General features: G+C 41.8%; 1 non-coding gene across 1 annotated transcript; it reads right to left on the reverse strand.

Annotated features, from left to right (window-relative positions):
- Positions 1-435: 435 nt before the first annotated feature.
- TRNAG-GCC lies at positions 436-506 on the reverse strand. The gene has a single exon. It is a non-coding gene; the product is annotated as a tRNA-Gly (tRNA).
- Positions 507-6,746: the final 6,240 nt, after the last annotated feature.

The raw sequence follows: 6,746 nt of genomic DNA on the forward strand, positions 1-6,746 counted from the left end.
GGTTGCATCCGGGACCGACCGCGGATCTTTAGGGGGGCGAGTTTTCCAAGTCCGCTGTTCGCGGTTGCATCCGGGACCGACCGCGGATCTTTAGGGGGGCGAGTTTTCCAAGTCCATCCTCTAATGACCCTTGGAAACCTCAATGATGTGCGGCATCTCATCCAAATTTGCATATTTTTCAAACAATTCCCTAGAGCCAGGAAAATCAAAAGATAGAATCGAAGCATTTCTCGAAGAAACATATCTTTCAATTACAACACTGCTAAACTAGTCTGCATTTTCATTCACAACATGGAATTGGCTATCTGAGCTTCAGTCCCCTAAATGACAGGACACAAACTTTTTTTGGAGGTGGACGCAAAGTTAACTAAAAACCAGACTACACATTAAACCCAGCTATATTTTAGTATCATTTTTTGAAAACAAAAAAGCAGATGCACCAGCCGGGAATCGAACCCGGGTCTGTACCGTGGCAGGGTACTATTCTACCACTAGACCACTGGTGCTTTGATGAAAGAATTATTAATAAAGACTTAAGTATTCTATTACTTGAAAACCAAAGAGCATTTGTCCATGCATTATAGTGTTGACCAACTAAATTTTAATACAACACACTACTTCGATCATATACATCATTATAGTTCTGGGCACCTGTAGAAGACGCCAACGTGTGATAAATAAAGATGAATAGTATTTTGACACTAACGTAGTGTTAAAAACACTCTTATATTATGGGATAGAGGGAGTATTAGGCGTCAACGTGTGATCAATAAAGACAGAAATCATCTTTTTTACAGGGCGTACGGAAATTACTTTGATACTAATGTAGTGTAAAAAACGCTTTTATATTATGGGACGGACGGAGCAGTAGACTAATTTGACATACACATAAATCAGCAGGAACTAATTCAGAGAACATGGCAAGTAATGTCGACCATGATTGGTCCATATAACGAGTAAACACATTCTGCTGCCGAAAATGGAAGAACTTAAACCAAATTAACAAATATAACTCCATCTCTATGTGAGATGGAAAATCAGTAATGGGGAAACAGACCACAAGACATTCGTATTCTAGTTCTCTTCTAGAGAAAAAGGCAAAGCCAGACACATTGAAACGGAGGTTCAAAAGATACATAGCATATGGCATCGGGGCACACAAGCAGGCTCGGATCCTAGATGCATGCCGGAGGGCGCATCCGGATCTCTAGCAGCGGTGGGACTTTCCCTACCGAGGAAATACAGAATTTTAGAAATGCAGTGAAATCATACGCATGATCTGGTCGAATTCATGGTTTATCCTGCAGACAAAACAGGAAAACAAAGAGCTGATGATGCAGGTGGTAAAAAAATTTCAAGCAAGTAGCAAACTGAGCCTCCCCTTAGTTCTATGTGTGGGAGGCTGGGGATTCAACAGATGGCTGGTTGGTTGAAAATGCCCTTCAACCGAGTATGCTCCAGCAGAAAATCTTCTGACCTGGGAATAAAAATCAACCACTTGATTGAATTTAAAGCCGTGCTCATCAGCCTCTAGCATAATCTTTTCAGCAATTATGCTTTTCTATATTTATTATTTTACAGGTCGCAATCATCAACGAAAACCAGGGTGCTGTTGTACCAATTTGATCATATTACTCCTTTTCCTAGTAGGTTGATAGTAACCGTAATGCTTCAGTAACTACAGACCGTAATGCTTCAGTAACCACACAAGTTTTTCTCTGTTTAGTTGCAAGAACAGAGCGAGTAGAAAGCGAGGCACCCTGACTTGATGTTCGGATGTTCCTGAAGGCGCTCTCGCTAGCACCAGTGGTGAGCAGGTTAGATGGCCTGGTTCACCCTTCTCAGTCCAGGAGAATAACCACACCCTGCCTCCTTAAAATACCATATCAGAGTTTTTTTTTGGAAGAAAGGGGCTCCCCCTGCTCCACTTTATTACTGAAGCAAACACAGCCAGCAGGTTCTTACAAGACTCATAGAAAAGCAAAATAAGACCCAACATAGGTCGAAAACCAAATCACCAAATAAGTTCAGCTAACAACAGAACACACAGCTAAGGGCAGCACAACCTCCTCTAACAGCTTCTCGAGGCGATGCGCAACAGCTCCCCCCTAGACTTGTCCAGCTTAGAGATGAATTGACGTAGCACCAGCTCATGTGTAGCGTCGCAGAGAATAGACCATTGCCGTAGGAAATTCCTTAGCTTCATGAGCACGCAGTTGTGCAAAGAGAGCCTTGGCTCTGTGGTTGGGCATGCGGTTGTGCAGCCCAACGACCCAAGTTCAATTCCTAGAATTGACAGGTGATGCACAGGGAGTTTTCTCCCATTTATTGAGGATCAAGTTTGGTGTGTGGTAAAACCACTCATCAAAAAAATCTTGATACTCACTTAAAAAAAATTCTGAGGGCCATGTTTATCTTGGTACTCATACTAAAATGGTCGTATGCATCCCTTGTTGGTGCAGAGGCCGGGAAGTGAAAATCTCTCCCATTTTGACACCTTTTCTAGAGAAAGAGGTGTTACAGGCAATTGAGGGTATGAAGAATGGTAAAGCTCCTGGCCCAGACGGGTTTCCAGCAGAGTTTTATAAACGGTGTTGGCATATCATAAAGGCGGATCTTATGCATATGTTCCATGATCTGTTTTCTGGGCATCTTCAACTCTTTCATCTCAATTTCGGTACGATTACACTATTACCGAAGAAAGAGGGGGCCTCCAGAATTGAACAATTTTGTCCTATATGTCTGCTCAATGTCAGCTTTAAAATTTTCACAAAGGTGGGAACGGATAGGCTAACTAAGATGGCACATTCGGTGGTCCAATCTTCGCAGACAGCTTTTATGCCTGGAAGGAATATTCTTGAAGGGGTGGTCGTTCTGCACGAGATCCTTCATGAATTACACTCTAAGAAACTCAATGGAGTTTTATTTAAGGTTGATTTCGAGAAGGCATACGACAAAGTTAAATGGTCCTTCCTGCAACAAACTCTACGTATGAAGGGGTTTGGTGACATCTGGCGAAAGCATGTAGATTGTTTTTATAAAAAAAGGGAGCGTTGGTGTTAAAGTAAATGATGACGTTGGTCATTTCTTTCAGACGCTTAAGGGACTTAGGCAAGGAGACCCTATGTCCCCTATTTTATTTAACATTGTGGCAGATATGTTGGCGCTAATGATCAGAAGGGCTAATGACAAAGCCTTAGTAGGGGGACTAGTACCGCATCTAGTTGATGGGGGTGTCTCTATCCTACAATATGCGGACGATACGATCCTTTTCATGGAGCATGATCTCAAAAAGGCCAGAAATCTGAAACTCATTTTATGCCTGTTTGAACATCTATCTGGGTTGAAGATTAACTTTCACAAAAGTGAGCTTTTTTGCTTTGGAGATGCAAAAGCTCAACAGCTCACGTATTTCCAACTGTTCGGATGTGAGGGTGGTTCATTGCCGTTCTCATATTTAGGCATTCCCATCCATCACCGCAAGTTGACCATCAGGGAGTGGAGATGTATCGAAGATCGGTTTGAGAAAAAACTAAGTTGCTGGAAGGGCAAGTTATTATCCTATGGAGGAAGATTAGTTCTTGTCAACTCAGTGTTGACAAGTATGCCAATGTTCCTCCTATCCTTTTTCCAAGTGCCTGTTGGGGTACGGAAAAGGTTGGATTTCTATCGATCTCGATTTTTCTGGCAGAGTGACGAGATCAAGACTAAATATAGGCTTGCTAGATGGGCCATTATTTGTAGACCCAAGGATCAGGGAGGTTTGGGAATTGAAAATCTTGAGGTCAAGAACAAATGCCTACTTAGCAAATGGTTATTCAGACTGTCTGTCGAATCGCAAGGGATGTGGGTACAAATTCTGAAGAACAAGTATCTACAGCATAAAACTTTAGCCCAGGTCACTGCGAGACCGGGTGATTCCCCTTTCTGGAAGGGTCTAATGAGGACAAAGGACGCCTTTTTTAACAGAACTAGATTCGTCATTGGTAATGGTGAAACTACTAGATTCTGGGAGGATACTTGGTTAGGAGCTCAACCTTTAGCTTTACAGTATCCGCAACTATATAATATTGCACAACGAAAACAGACTTTCGTTGCGACAGTGTTACGGCAGGTTCCTCTAAACATTCAATTTCGCAGAGCCTTGCTCGGCAATAGATGGGTTAGTTGGCTATCTAGTCAGAAGACTGATGAATATTTTCCTGTCTGATCGCCCAAGCATCATTCGTTGGAGGTTGACCACGAATGGTTGTTTCTCAGTGAAACCGATGTACGACCATGTTATTGATACGACGCCTATCCCAAAGTCCATGCATATTTGGAAGGTCAAGGTTCCTCTTAAGATAAAAATCTTCATGTGGTTTGTTCACAAGGGAGTTGTTTTAACTAAGGATAACCTAGCTAAAAGACACTGGAAAGGAAATAAAAGATGTAGCTTTTGCCAAACGCATGAGACGATTAAACACCTCTTTCTGGATTGTCCTATGGCCAAATTATTATGGCGTTCACTACAAATTTCTTTTAACATTACACCGCCTACTAGCATTCACATGTTATTCGGGACGTGGCTAAACGGGGTTAATGTACTGTACGCCAAACTAATTCGAGTCGGTACTTGTGCCATTTTGTGGGCGATATGGAACTGCAGAAATGATCTAGTATTTAACAGAATGAATTACATTAACTTTTTGCATGTCATCTTCAGGGCTACCGCCTTGATCCGCACGTGGTCCTTACTCACTCCTGTGGAAACCAGGGAGCCTTTGGTTACTGGGTGTGTCCGATGGGAGATGGTAGCTCAGGATATCTTCAACCGATATGGATGGCGGCATGCTAATAGGATTGGACCTTAGTCCAGTTTTCTCTTATACTCGGTTGTTGGGTGGCCTGAGTGCCATGTATTTCTTGTTTTTTTGATTGGTCGGATTCTTGTGTTTTGATTACAGACTTGTTAGTTATTAATAAAAATGGTTGTATGCATCTATCGATGCAGAGGCCGGGGCAACGCCTCCTTTTCAAAAAAAAAAATGAGCACGCAGTCCAAACTTTTCCACGTTCGACCCTGGAAACAATATTCGTTTCTCAGTCGCCAAATACTCCACAAGGAGGCAGCTACAACCATGTTAGGAATAGGTTTATTTTTACATACCAGCCACAGGGTATAGACATCATTGAAACAGGAAATTGTAATATGATACACCTCATCAAATAATTTTCATATGCATCTAGCTACAACACACTCAAAAGAAAAGATGATGAATTGATTCCAGTTCAGAACAATACCATATCAGAGTTCAAACGGAGTAAACAAAAATATGCATCGGGCACTAGTGTATCCAAAGTAACTACTGTATGTGACAATCTGCAAGAGCTAAAACGAAAGACATATGCCAAGCCTTTATCCCTTACAAGACAGTGTAATAAAAAACACTTAAATCAGGGCCATGACCAATTCAGCACAGCAAACTAGCCATCATGAAATGATGATGATACTTAGGGGTAACTTGTCCAAATGAAACTAAAATTCAACCACGGTGGTTCAGTTTCAAAGAAAAAAGTGCATATCCAGTTCCAAGTGAACTTGCCACATGTTGACTGAAAATATAGCTCATGTGCCAAGAAGCATATCTTAGATCTGACCTTTTAACGGTTTAGCCGACAGGAAAACGGCTCATTCAAAACAGGCAAATACCCGAGATGCAACCTTTATTTGTCATCAAGCACAGAAGAGCTTGTTGTGCATAGATTAATACCCAGGAGAAACAGGAGGGCAAAGAAATATACCGTCCAGGACTGCAGTTCATGTGTTTGTGTTCAGAAATAATATTTGTAGATCTGGCCCTCAATAATTGTGAGGTGTGCTTTATGAACACCACAATACCATGGGTGAAAAAGCCACTTCAATTTTCAGTTTAGAACAATTACATGAACGAGCTTTCTAACCTTCTAAACTATGCATCCTTATAGAAAATTAAAAACCATACACAACCACAAGTTTGCTGCAACAAATTCAAGCAGAATTCGCCACAGCAAACTGAATCTGAAAGCCAACCAATATATATGATCCATATTGTAGGACATTGTACAACTTGACAAACACCAGCAAGGTCTTGAATCGCATGGAAACAGTTAAGATTAGTTATTCAATCCAATTGAGTCCTCTCCCTCTTCATATCATTAGCACTGTCCGATCTTGGTCTTAGTACCATGTATGCATCTGAGAACTACAAAAACATGGCAGAGTTAATTACGTCTAGATTTTAACCATCTTTTTCTACATAACAGAATACTCAGTAAAAGTAAGGCAAATTAAAGCCGGAGACAGCATGAGTACAATAACCATAAATCAGGCAACCAAAGGAAGCTGTTTAAAGCGGTAATCGACTATATGGCATCCGGTGGAACTCGTCCATGGCAACAACCATCCTTCCCATCCTGCAAAAGGAGCCTGCCATAGCAGAATGGCAGGTTGTATATGAAAATTTCAACCGGGTGACAGAGATGATGAGCGACTCTCTGCTTCAACCTGGTTGTGGGCTCAGCACATTCAGCGGTAAGCAAATTTTCTTCCCCAAATCGAGTACGTCCCAAGTCCCAACCACGGGGTTAAATTTATCCTCAGCACTAGCCATCAGATTGTACCCATCGTGCTAGAAAAGCAGAGGATTGGCTAAATGCTATGGACAAAGGACTGGCTCCCTGCTTCTGTGCGCCTCGATTTGGGCAGCAGCCACGATGAAAGACAC

The sequence above is a fragment of the Hordeum vulgare genome, chromosome 7H (genome assembly GCF_904849725.1).
Source record: "Hordeum vulgare subsp. vulgare chromosome 7H, MorexV3_pseudomolecules_assembly, whole genome shotgun sequence".
Lineage (NCBI taxonomy): Eukaryota > Viridiplantae > Streptophyta > Magnoliopsida > Poales > Poaceae > Hordeum > Hordeum vulgare.